This window comes from Bombina bombina, chromosome 10 (genome assembly GCF_027579735.1).
Source record: "Bombina bombina isolate aBomBom1 chromosome 10, aBomBom1.pri, whole genome shotgun sequence".
Taxonomy (NCBI): Eukaryota; Metazoa; Chordata; class Amphibia; order Anura; family Bombinatoridae; genus Bombina; species Bombina bombina.
Window position 1 is genome coordinate 36,823,314 of NC_069508.1, and position 17,449 is coordinate 36,840,762.

General features: G+C 36.4%; 1 protein-coding gene across 1 annotated transcript in view; it reads left to right on the forward strand.

The window, feature by feature from the left end:
• Positions 1 to 11,621: 11,621 nt before the first annotated feature.
• The window catches only part of DIPK1A (divergent protein kinase domain 1A), a 92,821-nt gene continuing 86,993 nt past the window's right edge, over positions 11,622 to 17,449 (forward strand). The window contains exon 1 of the mRNA XM_053693956.1: positions 11,622 to 11,698. The gene's annotated coding sequence lies outside the window, so the exon portion shown is untranslated. The remainder of the gene's footprint in view (positions 11,699 to 17,449) is intronic.

The window sequence follows — 17,449 nt, forward strand, 5'->3', positions numbered from 1 at the left end:
TTCAGTTCTTTTGACAGACTTGCATTTTAGCCAATCAGTGCTGACTCCTAGGTAACTACATGGGCGTGAGCACAATGTTATCTGTGTGGCACACATGAACTAGGTGTGAAAAAATATCAAAATGCATTCAGATAAGAGACGGATTCTTTATGGGATGCCACCGTGGCCATGTTTTCCTGGAGACCCATGAGTGATACATGCCGCAGGGTATGCAGAGAGCAAAATGAACTGTGTTGTTCAGTGTCACTATTTGTGAGTTGTCCAGGGTGGAAATTCATGCTCCTTCCCGCACACCCAGCAGCATGTATAACTCATAAGTGTCCAAGACATGGCTGAATTATAACCTAAAAAGGTGAGGTTACGTCAAAGAAAACCAACAGAGTAGTGACAGAAGAAATGCAGAGCAAACAAGGGACTTAGAATATAACGCATACTCACACATTTAAAGGGCCATAATAATGACATGCTTTTATTTGTTAGAGCATGTCATTTTCAAACTATATACCCTGCATTACTGTGTGTTTAATCCCAGCATAGGGTTTAAACACACAGTAGAAGAGACCCGCAGAGCACTGCATGTCCAGAGCAGAAACTGCCACTGATCCAATCACCACTGATTGGATCAACAGCAGTTAACACTCGGGACCAGTAGTGCTCTGCAAGTCCCGAGCAGTACTTCTACTGTGTATTTAACGCCTTTGCGGGGGTTAAACACACAGTAGTTCAGGGTCGATAGTCTTAAAATGACATGCCATAACGAATTAGAGCATGTATTTTTTTGTCTGTTATGGCCCTATATAGTAGAGGTCAAGTCCATGTCTACTGAAGTCAGTGATAAAGACATTGAAGTACCCAAGTCAGGTAACTAAGTGGATGAACATTTTAACAATTTTAGTTGTAGTATCCCGAGAATGTTGTCCCAACAATACTGATTGCCTTGAGCAACCATAAAGAAATGTGTTTCGTAAAGGAAACTGAGGCTGAAAACAATTTTACACAAAAAGACGGTAGATTACTCCAGCCGGAGGGCGCAACGCTTGAAAACAACAGAAGAATTTGTCTTTTGGAAGTTTGTAAAATTCCTCTCTTTGTTTAGCTTTTCCCCCCAGGGCACTGCTTGTTTTCTTTTTTAGATGTTTCTGTCCATTTTAATCATTTTTTACATTGTCTTTACTTATTTAAATAGCTGAGTCTGTAAAATAAACATAATTCACTACTGAATGTAGTTGTGATTTCCTCATACTTTTCATTGAAATGCATAAAAATAATAAATAAGCTTGAAGGAAAAAATATGTCCCTGTCATTTATTTTACAACAAAAATGTCTACAATGGTAGCGCATCATTTGTCATGTGTAGCTGATGTAGCCAATACAGGGATGGATGGATTTTTCACCAATATAGCGGGACAGATTACAAGTGGAGCACAAAATCGTGCTCTCGCAAGCGGATACTAAACCAATTTTTTTTTCTTTCATGATTTAGATAGAGCAGGCAATTTTAAGCAAGTTTCTAATTTACTCCTATTATCAATTTTTCTTCGTTCTCTTGGTTTCTTATTTGAAAAGCAGGGATGTAAGCTTAGGACCCAGACCATTTTGGGTCAGCTTCTGGGTAGAACTTTGCTTCTTGGTGGCTCAATGTAGCCATCAATCAGCAAGCGCTACCCAGGGTTCTGAACCAAAAATGGGCCGGCTCGTAAGCTTACATTCTGGCTTTTTCAAATATAGATAGCAAGAGAACGAAGAAAAATTTGATAATAGGAGTAAATTATAAAGTTGCTTAAAATTGCATGTTCTGTCTGAATCATGAAATAAAAAAATGGTTTTTAGTATCCCTTTAAGAACACAAATAAATGAGCTGCAAAAGTGAACAGACAATGGCTGTGCAAAACATAGCAGAATAGGCTTGGAGTCTGCACTTCAGATTCTCACAGGTAATGTAAAGCCCACAATTTTGAGAGGTAAATTATGGAAAAAAGGGGGCAAAATAAATAATAAAATATATTGCAATTTTTTATTTATTTTTTTTACTTCACAATATATAAAGATTTTATATTACAATCATGCTGGTTATGCTCAGAATTGTAGCTGACTGATCACTGGCAAACCGCACCATTCCAGATACAGTAAAGAATCGGCACAGGAGGAAGACAATGGAACCAGGAACATCAATTTAATAAATAATAACTATTACAGTTGTAACAATGGGCAGCGCGTTTCTTAGTCGTATCAAATGGCGCTATGCAGACCTGAGATTCTCTATTTACAACTTTACTCAACGTTCCTTATACCAACCTGCAAATTAACAGCTGATACTTTATTCTCATAACTTAGCTTTATCACAAGCTTTTCCAAATTAAAGGGATATGAAACACAAAATGTTTCTATCATGATTCAGGCAGAGCATGTGATTTTAAACAACTTTCTTAGTTACTTCTATTATCAATTTGTCTTTATTCTTTTGGTATCTTTTGTTGAAAATCAGTGATGTAGGATTAAGAGCCAGCCCATTTCTGCAGCACTACACGACAGCAGTTTTGCAAGAACGTTATCCATTTACAAGACCACTAGAGGGCAGCATTATTTCCTGTCATGTAGTGCTCCAGATGCCTACCTAGGTATCTCTTCAACACAGAATATCATGGGAACTAAGGAGATTTGATAATAGAGGTAAATGGGAGACGTTTTTAAAAATGATATGCTCTGTCTGTCTGAATCATAATGTATATATTTTTTGGCTTTCATATCCCTTTAAGGCCCTGGGGCCACATTGAATATTGTGAATGTTTAAACCAAGGAGGTATCATGAAGATCTTAAACAAATATGAATCACTGTTTTCTTTCATCTAAAAAGCAAATTCTTTAGCCTAGGGTTCCTTCAAAATGCTGCAAATTGCCTATACCAGCTACATACTAGGGAGTGATTGTAGACACTCATTTATAGCTAGGACTACTTGGGCACAATTAAAGGGACATTAAACACTAAATACACGCTAGATAGAATGATGCATTCAAAGAAAAGATTAGTCCATGACTAACATGTAGATGTATTTTTTAAAGTTTCATTAGTTATTTAAAAAGTGACAAAATAAGTGTAAAGTTTTAGTGTCTATAAAACACTGGGAGCTGCCATGTTGTAACTTAGGTTACCTTCTCTGCTGTGGCCAATCAGGGACAGTTATACATAGGTCATTAGAGTGTGCAGCCAATGGTTGTGCTCGATTTAACAGTGTTCTAACAGGAACTGAAAAGCTCACAATTTCAGAATGGAATTACAGGCAAAGAGGACAAAATAAATAATGAAAGTATATTGCAGAGCTGTTTTATTATATACAATTTATCATTTTATATTACCATCTCAAAGTGTTTAATGTCCCTTTAAAGAGGCATTAAACACCTATTTTGTGTAAAACTGTGCTTTTACCCACACTCCCTAGAGAGCCCAAAAAATGAAATTGTTTAGCTTAGGTTTTAAAATTTCTACAAATTGTCTGTTTGATTTGCAGCATTTGCAGGTTACAGAATTTACCTTTTGGCCTCAGGATAGAGTGTGTGATAAGACCTTTCTTCTCACAAAACAAGAAGCTGCCATGTTGCACTCTTGCAAATGGATAACATTCTTGCAAAACTACTGACACATAGTGTTCCAGACACGTGCACACGCCTAAGCTTACCTCCCTGCTTTTCAACAAAAGATACCAAGAGTTTGAAGAAAATAGAAGTACATTTGAAAGTTATTTAAAACTGCATTCTCTATCTGAATCATGAAAAAAAAAGTGGGTTTGATGTCCCTTTAATGTCCTTTTAAAACTGCAATAAGGAAATGATGTAATGCACTACTGCTTGCCTATACAAAGCTGAACATGCCACTTAGCCATTTGGTCGCTATATCCGCTCTGGGCATATAGTGCACTGCTGGTCCAGAGCTGACTTTTACTATTATATAAATAAAACTCTGTTTTGTTAGAACATCGTATTTTCACACAAATTCCGTTTCCTATTATGTGGTCTAGAAGTGTGCACCTGTTATGTCATATACTTCTATGGAGGAGGATCCTGCTGCTGACTAGACATCTGCTCCTGGCTGGCTCGCCATCCACACTGACCAATTAGCAGCAGTTAGCGGATATAAATTAGATCCTGCACTGTTCAATTAGGATCATTGTCTAGAACTCCAGCCTCCTTAAAAGCATTGAAAAAAAATCCAAACAATAGTCCACATTATAATTTTGATGATCATTTGTTCAAAAGCAGACAAAAAAAAGAATGAAGTATATTTCTAAAGGTTTTCTTTACTATGCAGAGTTAAACATGTTATGTGGAATTACACATTCCATTCAATAGCCTTTTAATGAGATACTTTTATATTGTCATTAGTTCAATCATATAAAAAGACTTGATTCTCAATATTAAACTTTCATGGTTCAGATAGAGCATGCAATTTTAATATGCTTTTCAATGTACCTCTAATATCTAATATACTTAATTTACTTGGTAGTATTTATTGAGAAGCATAACTAGGCATGCACATTGATTGGTGGCTGCACACATTTTTCACTTGTTAGTGGCGCTTCAAATGTTTTCAGCTAGTTCTCAGTAGGGCATTTCTGCTCTTGAGCTGACTTTAACTATGCATTTAATTTATTAAATAGTTATGCAAGCAATAAAATATTCTAACGCATTGGTGTATTTTCTTTTTGCACTTTTATGTATGCTTAATAGAATAGGCGTGTCTTGATGCATTTTTCCTATTGTGTCTGTACTGCAAGATAAATATTCTGTCTTTTAAAATAATTCATCAGTGTATGTGCTGTACAATTATGTACTATAGTCTTTGTTCAAGAGTCCATAAAAGAAAGAGAGATTGCCAACTTCACAAAGGAAGGGTCATGTGATTATATTTTTATTGCAGGAATGATGGGTAGACATTCTATTACATGAAACATAATATATACTGTATATTATTCTATATATTAAAAAAAAGTTAAAATGAGAAGTTAATTAAAATAACTTAAACACTACAACCTACATTCCCACACCTGTATAACTAATGAGCATGGAGCTGAGCATAATGACTCTTTGATAGTGTGTTGCACGTGTGGATAGTTAGAGGAAGAGTGTGAGATGTGTAAGTAACTGATAACACATTGTGGTCCCCAGGGCCTCAGGTTGGACGGCTGTCATAAAGCCAGCAGCATTAGTGATCTGTGAATGCACACTGCTTCTGACACATGGTGCAAGAATCCAAGCTCCAAGATGGCGGCATTCAGTATGAAGAGGCAAAGTCTGACCCACCAGTTATGGGTTAAAATAAGATAAGGTAGCTGCAAGCACTTGTGGAATTACAATAGCATGGTGAGTAGTATGTCCAGCAGATAAATGTTCCTTTAAAGGACCATTAAACCTGACATTTCAACAATGCATAGAATGTTTCATTATTGCAAGTGAAACATTACTACAATATACATTCATTATTTATTTTGCAGCTTTTTGTTGTAAAATACATCTGAAATATATGTTTGTTTCACTCTCTCTCAGTGAGGCTTGGGTTAATACTTTAAGGCAATTTATGTGAGCTTTTGTTTACTTTTCCCTCCCTCCCTAAGCTTCTATGGTGTCACATGCTTTTAAAAGGTGGATTATCAGTTTTGCATCAGCAATCATGAAAGGCAAATCATTCTTTGAAAAGTAACCAAGTTAAAGGGACAGTCTACACCAGTATTGTTATTGTTTTGAAAGATAGATAATTCCTTTATTACCCATTCCCTAGTTTTGCATAACCAACATAGTTATATAAATACACTTTTTACCTATGTGATTATCTTGTATCTAAGCCTCTGCAAACTGCCCCTTATTTCAGTTCTTTTGACAGAAATGCATTTTAGCCAATCAGTGCTGGCTCCTAGGAACTCCACGTTACATGAGTACAGTGTTATTTATTTGACACACATGAACTAACACCCTCTAGTGGTGAAAAACTGTAAAAATGCCCTCAGAGATGAGGTGGCCTTCAAGGGCTTAAAAATTAGCATATGAACCTCCTAGGTTTAGCTTTCAACTAAGAATACCAAGAGAACTAAGCAAAATTGTTGAGAAAAGTACATTGGAAAATTGTTTAAAATTACATGTCCTATCTGAATCATGAAAGTTTATTTTGGACTAGACTGTCCCTTTAAATCAGTGTTAAACCTCCTTAAGGGAATACCAGAGTACAGGCTACCCCAGTCTGCACATGTGCAAACAGAGTTTGTGCTATATCTGAATATTAGTTTGTGATTGGTTAGCAAGGGTACTTTTGTGCTAGGGGACAGGGAAATCAGTGAAATGAATAAACATAAAACAATATACAGTACTCATTTCACAAAATAAAGCTGCAGTTTTCATTGCAAAATTATACTTATATGAAGGTTTATAATCATGTAGTTTACCATTTGTGTTTAGTGTCCCTTTAACTATGTATGCTGTATAAGTTCCCTGGAAATACATATTTATACACAACCAACCATTGCTAAGCTGCTGTTGGCTCACTAATTAATAAAGACAACACCTCTATTATTGGACAAAGACATCTCACTGATAGCATGAAAACAAATGCTTTACTAAGCACAGTAACATATGTTATTTACAAGATAGTAGTACTAGTTTGTTCTAAAATTGACTATTTTAGATGCAATAAAACAATAATGATTTTATTATGTAATTGTCATATTTTGTTTCCGTAAGACAACAAAGCAGATCCGTTTTGTGATTTAGAGCCAGCGTGTTTACTGTACAAGCCAGTTTAACAGGAATTACAGGCTTTATACATAGCAGTAATGGCAGTGAAAATCTAAATAGGACTGTGACCCTATCTGAATATATTAACTTTAGAAAAGGCAGCAATTCCAACTGTATTTTAGGCTGTGCTTTGAGTCTGAGTATTGAAAACTACCCAGTAAATATATTTGTTATACTAAAGGGATATTTAATATAAAATATTTAAAAGACCAATAGTATAAAAAGCAGATGTATGATAAAATAGATAATGTAATAGCACCTATTCTGAATTTCAAATAAACAAGAGATTTATTCCTGACAAATTTAAGATTTCATCCACTTCCTTGCCCCTGTATCATATGACATGCAGCAGCCAATCACAGACGAATATGTATACACTGTAAATGCATGCAGTTTGTGCCTCAGAAAGTGTGTATATAAAATGACTGTGCACATGTTAATGATGGAAATAGATTGAACATATCTTGAAAATTGTGAGTGAGCTCTATCTGAATAATGAAAGAAGACTTCTGACTTTAATTTCTATAATAATATGTAGTCCAATATACTTTCATTATCTACATTGTCTCCTTTTCCTTTACCTTTATGATGAAAATTGTACACTTTACATTTCTTGCTACAAGATGTAGACTCCAGTCTTAAAGGGACGTTGTACTGTAACATTTTCTCCTCCTTATATGTGTTCGCAATGATCCATTTTACTTGCTGGAGTGGATTCAATCCTTTGCAAACAGTTCCTTTACCTTTATTTTTAAGCTGATTTTGCCTGTTGAAACAACCACTTATACTGAAAATATGAAAACTGTTGTATTTTCTTTAGAAATAAAGGCTATAATAACCCTCATTATCCTCCAAATGGGGGTAGGAGAGAGATTTTTGTACTTGAATTAGCAATAGCTAATTTTGCTCATTGAACCCACAACAAAAATAAGCATTTCAGTACTTATTTGGCTGTAGTGTACATATATAGAGAAATATCATGAGCAGGGCTGTGCTTCATGTAGACTCAGCCCATTTAATAGGTATGTATATAGACAGAAATAACATGAGCCAAGCATGTAGACTCAACCCATTTAAATGGAAATGACCTTGACAACAATAGGTGATGGGTTTCATGAGCAAAACCTGCTATTTGACATATAAACGTAAAGGAACAACAACATATTTAATACTCTGCATCGGGTATAACAAGTAATATAGAAGAAACCATTCGTACAGTACAGTGTTCTTTTAACATAACTGTTTTCCATGCAGTCATTGGGTGCACACTCTAGTGACCCATTTATAACTGTTCCTAACAGTTCTCAGCAGATAAGCCTAGGTTACAACAAGGCAGCTCCCATTGCTTTAAACATTATTTTTTCAATATTTTAACAACTAATATAATAAAAAATACGTCTGCATATAATTCTCAGGCTCATCTTTCCATTGAATACATCATTCTAATTAGCATTTATTTAGTTTTTAATGTCCCTTTAAAGTAATATATATATATATATATATATATATATATATATATATATATATATATATATATATATATATATATATATATATATATATATACTAAACAGCAGCAATTTTATGTTTTTTTGCACAACATAAAGTTGATGTTGCTCAAACTGATATTAAATATAGATGGAAATATATATTTGTTCAAGTTGTATGCTCATGTATCAGTACCTCACTGGCTGATACCGACAACTCCCACTGTCCTATTGGTGGTCAGTTACATGCGCTCCAATAGCATAAAAAAGTAATCGTATTCGGTACAGGTGACGGATATACTGCAGGAAAGTTCTCTTCTGTTAAAAAAGCAAAGAGGCAAAAAGATGATGCACGCTGGGTGGGAGCAATCCCTGGATGGTAGATATTAAACCCCATCCTTCCCCAGTTTAATGCTTCTCCTATATATTTTAGTATAATTTAAAGAAATGTTTTAAAACACAAAGGCCATTCAATGCATCCAAGAAAATGGTGTCATTTAAAAATGCTTATATAAGTATTTATTAACAATTAAGCACTGTATTCCAAAAAAACTATACAAAATAAATGTTTTAGTGCAATTAAGGTTATTAATAAAACCTTTGGAAATCTTGATGAGTATGTTTCTTATCTATTTTGGTTGTGGCCAATCAGGGCTAGCTGTAAATTAGCCTATTAACTGCTCTAAACAGTCACTGTGTAGTATGTTGGTTTGCCAAGTAAATGTTAGCATTTAGCTGCATACATAGGTTACAAAATGTTAAACTCCAATTTCCTTTAAGTGACAAACTCAAATGATAATTCCCCATAAAATGTTTAATTATACATAGTATAAAACGTTTATCATATATAAAATAATTTATTTCGCCAATTTCCACTTGTAATTTATCTCTGAGAATTGTAAACCAGAGCACTGATCTTGCAACATGCTGCATAGTGATTTTCTGATTAGTATATAGAGTTAGTCATTGATTTTTGTCTATAATATATATATACTAGTACTAAAGCCCGTGTACACGGGCCATTTTTTGCAGTACAGCGGTCCCACCCCTTGCTCTCTCCCCCCTCTCTTTTGCTCTCTCTTCCCCCCTTTCTTTTGCTTTCTCTCCCCCCTCTCTTTTGCTTTCTCTCCCCCCTCTCCTTTGCTCTCTCTCTCTCCCCTCTTTTGCTCTCTCCCTCCTTTCTTTTGCTCTCTCTCCCCCCTCTTTTGTTCTCTCCCCCTCTTTGGCTCTCCCCCCCTCTCTTTGGCTTCCCCCCCCCCTCTTTGGCTCTCTCCCCTCTTTTGCTCTCTCTCCTCTTTGGCTCTCTCTCTCCCCCCCCCCTTTGGCTCTCTCCCCCCCCCCCCTTTGGCTCTCTCCTCCCCCCTTTGGCTCTATCCTCCCCCCTTTGGCTCTCTCCTCCCCCCTTTGGCTCTCTCCTCCCCCCTCTTTGGCTCTCTCCTCCCCCCTCTTTGGCTTTCTCCCCTCTTTTGCTCTCTCCCCTCTTTTGCTCTCTCTCCTCTTTGGCTCTCTTTCCTCTTTGGCTCTCTCTCTCCCCCCTCTTTGTCTCTCCCCTCCCCTTTGCCCCCCCCTCTTGGCTCTCCCCCATCTTTTGCTCTCTCTCTCCCCTCTGGCTCTCTCCCCCCTCTTTTGTTCTCTTCCCCCTCTTTGGCTCTCATCCCCCCTCTTTGGCTCTCCCTCCCCCTCTTTGGCTCTGCCCCCCCCCCCCCTCTTTGGCTCTCTCTCCTTTTTGGCTCTTTTTCTTCTTTGGTTTCCCCCCCCCTTCTCTTTGCCCCCCCCCCCCTTCTCTTTGGCTCTCCCCCCCCCCCCTTCTCTTTGGCTCTCTCTCCCCTTCTCTTTGGCTCTCTCTCCCCCCTTCTCTTTGGCTCTCTCTCCCCTTCTCTTTGGCTCTCTCTCCCCCCTTCTCTTTGGCTCTCCCCCCCCCCCTTCTCTTTGGCTCTCCCCCCCCCCCCTTCTCTTTGGCTCTCTCTCCCCTTCTTTTTGGCTCTCTCTCCCCCCTTCTCTTTGGCTCTCCCCCCCCCCCTTCTCTTTGGCTCTCCCCCCCCCCCTTCTCTTTGGCTCTCTCTCCCCTTCTCTTTGGCTCTCTCTCCCCCCTTCTCTTTGGCTCTCTCTCCCCCCTTCTCTTTGGCTCTCTCTCCCCCCTTCTCTTTGGCTCTCTCTCCCCCCTTTGGCCCTTCTCCCCCCCTCTCCTGCTCCCTCTCTGGCTCTGTATTGAAGTCTTCACATCGCGGGACCCCGCCCGGTCACGCCCCATCACGGGGGAACCCGCCCTGGTCACGCCCATCACAACGCCCGGCCACGCCCCCATCGCAACGCTCCAGTCGGCCACAAACAGCTGTGAGGTCTGGGGAGCGTGTGGCCGCTTCTCACGCAGCACACCTCACAGCTGTTGAGTAGCTTACCTCGCGCTCCCCAGACCTCACAGCTGTTTGTGTACCTTGCGCTCCCTATCTCAAGGCCAAGTGTTTGTCTCTACTGCGCATGACGGCTTCAGACAAACACTTGGCCTTTTATAATATAGGATATATATATATATATATATTTATTTTTATATATATATATATATATATATATATATATGTGTGTATACTCATATATATATATATATATATATATATATATATATATATATACATACACACAGTATATATTTATATATATACTTATATATAGTCGCACATTATATTTATATATATATATATATATATATATATATATATATATACACACTCATACATATACTGTATATATTTATTTATATATATTCTTACATATAGTCGCACATTATATTTATATATATATATATACACACTCATACATATACTGTATATATTTATATATATATATATATATATATATACACACACACTCATACATATACTGTATATATTTATTTATATATATTCTTACATATAGTCGCACACTATATTTATATATATATATATATATATATATACACACACTCATACATACATATACTGTATATATTTATTTATATATATTCTTACATATAGTCACACACTATATTTATATATACACACACTCATACATACATATACTGTATATATATATATATATACTCTTCTATATAGTCGCACACTATATTTATATACACTATTGGTCATCTATAAAGCACTAACAAGTCACGTTACTTTAGTACACAAGCTGCTGTCAGCTGCCCAGGAGCAGATCAGCTGTAATATGGATAATAATCCTGGATGAGGCCAGGCAGCCTATCACCCAGGCAAACAGCGCCTCAGGCTGTTACATTGTAACTATGCTGGGAATGTCACAAACACCGCGAGAAGCCGGCTGAAGAGCGTGGTCTCGCGAGATCTCCTCACAGTCCCTAGCCGAGAGCTTCCCCAGAGCTGCTGTACTGTGTGAAGGCAGCAGTAACAGCAGTGTGACTGACCATGCCAGCTCCAGCCCAGCAGGTAATCCTATAGACTTGCTCACTATCTCTGCTGTAATCACACTTGGCAGCTGCCTGGCTTGTGCACTCACTGGAGCAGGCTTTGCAGCATCCTCTTACAGCTCTTGTGTTTTTAATGCAGAATGGATTTAAATGGCATTAGACGTTGTTTGCTGGGGTAACTTGTATATAGTATGGGGTCAGACTGAGGCTATAGCACAGAATGCTGCATTGCTTGTCAGCCATTAGCATCCCATGCATTTGTCAAGAAATCATTTCATTTAGCATCAATAGGTTGTATCCCTAATGTAATAAACACATTATTATATTATAGCATCCTCACTCCCAAGGCTTCCTAAACTCCTAATTAGTTCTGATTATTTGTACTGTTTATTGTAATATCATATTTCAATGTTCATCTTTTATTTTATCAGTGATGAAGAATTCTAAAAAAATATATATATTTATAGTTTTTGTTTTATTATGCTACTTGCCTATGTTAGGAAGGTGATTTACCTTGTATGGTCATGTACTTTCTGCAAAACTGAATATTCTTCCATCCAAACAGCTGTTTCTGGTATGTAGAAAAGCAACTAGGGGGTTAATGTATGCTTTATAGCTTAACTCTTAAGTGACTGAGTACAGATTGTATCAAAATGTAGGGGACTCAAACTCATGCAATAAATTGTAAAATATTTAGTTGTATAAGTGGAAGGAAACTTTTTAAATCTTTTTATCATCTGGCTCCTATATATTTAAGATTTGTTATTTTGTCAGTGGTATTTTAATTAAACCTATATTATTGGATTTTTATTTTTATTATATTAAAGGGACAGTCAACTCAAACATTTGTGTTGTTTAAAAAGATAGATAATCCTTTTATTACCCACTCCCAGTTTTGCACAACCAACATGGTTATATTCATATACTTTTAACCTCTGCGATTACCTTGTATCTAAGCCTCTTTTGACAGCCCCTGATCATGACTTTTTTTATTATTATTATTATCTATTGACTTGCATTTTAGCCAATTAGTGCTGTGTTTTGCACAACCCACGGGTGTGAGCACAATATTATCTATATGGCTCACATGAACTAGCAGTCTCTTGTTGTGAAAAGCAAATACAAAGCATGTGATTAAGAGGCTGTCTATAGTGGCTTAGAAACAGGCAGACATTTAGAGGTTTGAATGTTATAAACTATATTAATACTGTATAACAATGTTGGCTGTGCAAAACTGGGGAATTAATAGTATAGGCTTTATCTATCTTTTTAAACAATAGCAATTTTAGTGTTGACTGTCCCTTTAAGTTTGCTGCAATATACATTTTCTGGGTGAGGAACTAATTTGTCACCAGTTAAAGGACAAGCAGAAAAGTATTATTATGTACTGTTTTATGGTTTAGGTGTTATGTTAATTTTACTTAAGGTTTGCCTTAGGCAATTTGTTATATTGTCTGCTTTTTTATCAGGGCTGGCATGTTTAACCTGGCAATATTTTATTGGGTGCCTCCCTCTTATGGTGCTTTGAAAAGTGTATTTAAATTAGTCAACTCCGGATTAAAAAGGATTATTAACTTGTTGAGAACAAAGGTAAATCTAGGTAAGAACATATTTGACTGAATGAGAATTTTTTGTTTTCTAAAAATAGTATATGTGTATGTAATTGTATCTATGGTCTAATAAAGCTGCTTGTTAAAACTAAAAGCCCAAGGCAAATGTTTAGCTTCCCCTGTGTTGTGGCTACAGATTTTTCTCTTGTCATATTTTGTTAAACAACCAAACATATTTGTTATGTTGGAATGATCAAAAGATTCTTTGTTTTCACATGATTTACAGAAGTATAGTAGTTGCTTGAATAACAGATTCATATTTTGTTGTTGACGTTAATGACAGTGACACATTATTACTAACTGTATAGACTCAATGTGTTCTATGTTTACTTTAGCTAAAAGTCAGATCTGTTTGTGTCAATATACAGTTTTCTTTTGTTTTATTGCAAGCTGATACTTTTGTGGAATTTGTTGTTATAATTTGATACACTTAACACATTTTACTTATTGCTGTCTTGCCAGAAATGTATTTAATTCTAGTGGTGCCTATTTATGTATGTCACGATAAGACATTGCAGAGTCATGTAGCAAAAGAATGTTGTAAGATGAGGGGTGGTTACTTTGTTAGTGGTCAGCAAGACAATGGCTTGTGAGGTCAGACCATAAAAGAACTGTTAGGACAGATCGCCTTTTATTTTGGATAAGATAGTATCATGCACTGTATTTTCTTAAAAAGGATATAGAACCCAAAATTTCCATTTCATGATTCATATAGACTAGAGCATGTATTTTTAATCAACTTTCCACTTTAGTTCTATATTTAAAATGTTTTTGTTTTTTCTCTTGGTATCCTTTGTTAAAAAGCAGGGATATAAGCTCAGGCGCGTGCATGTGTCTGCAGCACTAATATAGCAGTCGTTTTGAATGAATGCTATACATTTGCAGGAGCACTAGATGGCAGCAGATTTTCCTGTCATGTAGTGGTCCAGACATGTGCATGCTACATATTTAGGTATGTCTTCAACAAAAAATATACCTTGAGAACAAAGTAAATTTTGTAACAGAAGTAAATTAGAAACTTCTTTTTTGGGGGGGATTTATGTTTCGGATATAAAAAAAAAAAGGCACCATAAACTGCAAGGCATTATGCACAAATGTGTATAGATAACTTAGTGCTGATTTATTTTACAGCAACAGCAAACTCTTTTAGATGGACAAATGGAATTTGGATTATTTCAAAATACTTTTTTTTTTATTGATTTTCCTCTGCTCAGTAAACCAACTTTTCTGCATGAGTTAGCCAAGTCAGCCAGTGAGCAGTAGATACTTAGGTATCATTTGGATTTCCCTAACTTTCCAATTTATTTCTATTTCATTTTTTTCATTCTCTTTGTTAAAAATGATACCTAGGCTAGGCAGGCTCTGAAGCTGCTGATTGGTGGCTGCACATATATGCCTCTTGTTTGCCTTTGCCTTCAACAAAGGATACCAAGAAAATGAAGGAAATCAATTAATAGATGCAAAATGGAAAGATGTTTAAAATTGTATGATCTATTTGAATCACGAAAGGGGAAAAAAAATGGGTTCAATGTCCCTTTAACGATATGGGCATACCCTGATGGAGGCATTCGGCAATAATGTGGTCTCACCGCCGTGGCAAAAGCAATGCAGTTAAACCCCTTACAGTCAAAATAACCAAACTACAGTGTATGTCAGTTGTTGTTGAGGGGTTAAACAACTTTAAATTAAAGGGACTTTGAACTCGTGATTCCAATAGTGTTTATAGCGCGAAGAAACTTTACAGTGTATTCCTGTTATCAGATTTATCTCTCTGTTGAAGCTTAGCCCTTTTCTGTGAGAGCATACTGAGGTATGCTGGGGATTGTGCACCTTCATTGAGTCTTGTATAGCAGATGTGTTTCCAACAATGTTAAACATCATCATAAATATGCTCTGAATCTATCTCAGTATGCTTTCATATTAAGGAGCTAATTTTTAAAGGGACAGTCTACACCAGAATTGTTATTGTTTTAAAAGATAGATAATCCCTTTTTTACCCATTCCCCAGTTTTGCACAACCAACACAGTTATATTAATATACTTTTAACCTCTGTGATTATCTTGTATCTAAGCCTCTGCAGACTGCCCCTTTATTTCAGTTCTTTTGACAGATTTGCAGTGTAGCCAATCAGTGCCTGCTCCGAGATAACTTCACGTGCACGAGCACAGTGTTATCTATATGAAATACATGAACTAACACCCTCTAGTGGTGAAAAACTGTTAAAATGCATTCTGAAAAGAGGCGGCCTTCAAGGTCTAAGAAATTAGCATATGAACCTCCTAGGTTAAGCTTTCAACTAAGAATACCAAGAGAACAAAGCAAAATTGGTGATAAAAGTAAATTGGAAAATTGTTTAAAATTACATGCCCTATCTGAATCATGAAAGTTTATTTTGCCCTAGACTGTCCCTTTAAGTAGGAATGCCAAGAGAATTGAGGGGATATGAAACCCAAACATTTTCTTGTGATGTATACAGAGCATATCATTTAAATTAGTTTCCATTTTATTTCTGATATCAAATTTGCTTCATTCTAATGTTATTCTTTTTTGAATAGATCCCTAGGTAGGCGTCTGTAGCTCTATATGGCAGGAAATAGTGCCTCATCTAATGCTCTTGCTAATGGATAACATTCTTGCAAAACTGCTGCCATATAGTGCTCTAGACACGTGCACGCTCTTGAGCTTACATCCCTGCTTTCTAACAAAAAGATACCAAGAAAACAAAAAAAAAACCATTATAGAAGTGAATACAAAAGTTGTTTAAAATTTCAGGGTCAATCTGAATGATGAAATACAAATTTAGGGTTTCATGTTACTTTTTAAGTAAATGTGGTGATAATAAAGCACTGGCTGTGTGTTTTTTCCTCTCAATTGTTTGTACTGAGCCATAACAGGTTAATAAGGTTTTAAGGTAAAAATATTAAAAAAATGTTTAACTGTTCCATCATCATATAATTTGTAGAAAATAAATTAGTACAATATTTCTTTAACTGTTTCTGATGTGTAAAAGTAAGTGGTGACTGTCAAACTTCAGAGGCTTCCTCTGCGGTCTTTGAAGAATGTCTTTTTTTTTTAACCTTTAGAAACCACATGTTCTCTGTTTTATACAACAAACCCTCACTCTCTCTCTGTACTCCTCTACCCTTCTTCTCCAATGTTTCCCAAACTGCCCCCTTGGTTCTATAAGCTCACTATTGGTGTGTCCTAAGTGGTACTTCTACTATGTGTTTAACTCCTAATGAATTAGAGAATGTCGTTTTTCAACTTTTAATGGCCCTTTAATTTTAGTTTAGTTATTAAAGATATGATAAATCCAAATAAAGGGACAGTGTAATGTAAAAATCAGTTTCTCCTTAACCTTTTAACGCTGTTATGCCGTTCTATACCGTCATAATTACACTGGGCTTTAGTGCCGTTCTGACGAAATTGAACATCATAACCGTTGGCTGTCCTAAAGCCAACGGCACTTCCATGATATGATCGTGGTCTGGAGGGCGTGCCCTAGCATCACAGGGACACCCCCCCTGACCCGATCCCATCATTGAAATATCGCGATCGGTTGCACGATCGCTGGATTTCAATTTGTTTACATCAGAACGTTGTTCCGATTTAGACAAATGAATCCGGTTATCAAAGGGTTAATGTGTTTACAGTGACTTTTTATAGCAACTGTATAGTTTTACAGTTTAAAATATGACAAATTGTGACTTTATATTTTTGTATATGAAATGGAAATCTCTGCTACTTGAAACCACAATCTAACAAAATGTGCTGACCTTACATGGAGAGCAGACCCCATTAGCTTCTCTATATATTTACACAAAATCCTCCTTATATGAGACCAATACTTGGAGAGAGCAATGGAAAAATAACATTTTATTATCTCTGTCTCACCACCCACTGGGAGTGTAATTTCTACAAAACATGTTTACTTAGCTTTTCTACAACCAATACTTAAGTATTGGAATTTTCAGTGGGGATACTACAGGCAAAATCATCCTATTTCAAATGGCAAAATAAAAGTAAAGGATCAGCATGTTAACAATTTGATATACCCCAGAAAGGAAAATAAATCACTGGAAATATTTTGAAGCCATGTTCAAATTGAGTCACTCATTAGCGCTTGATTCTTAACAAAATCTGGTGTGGGCAGGATTTT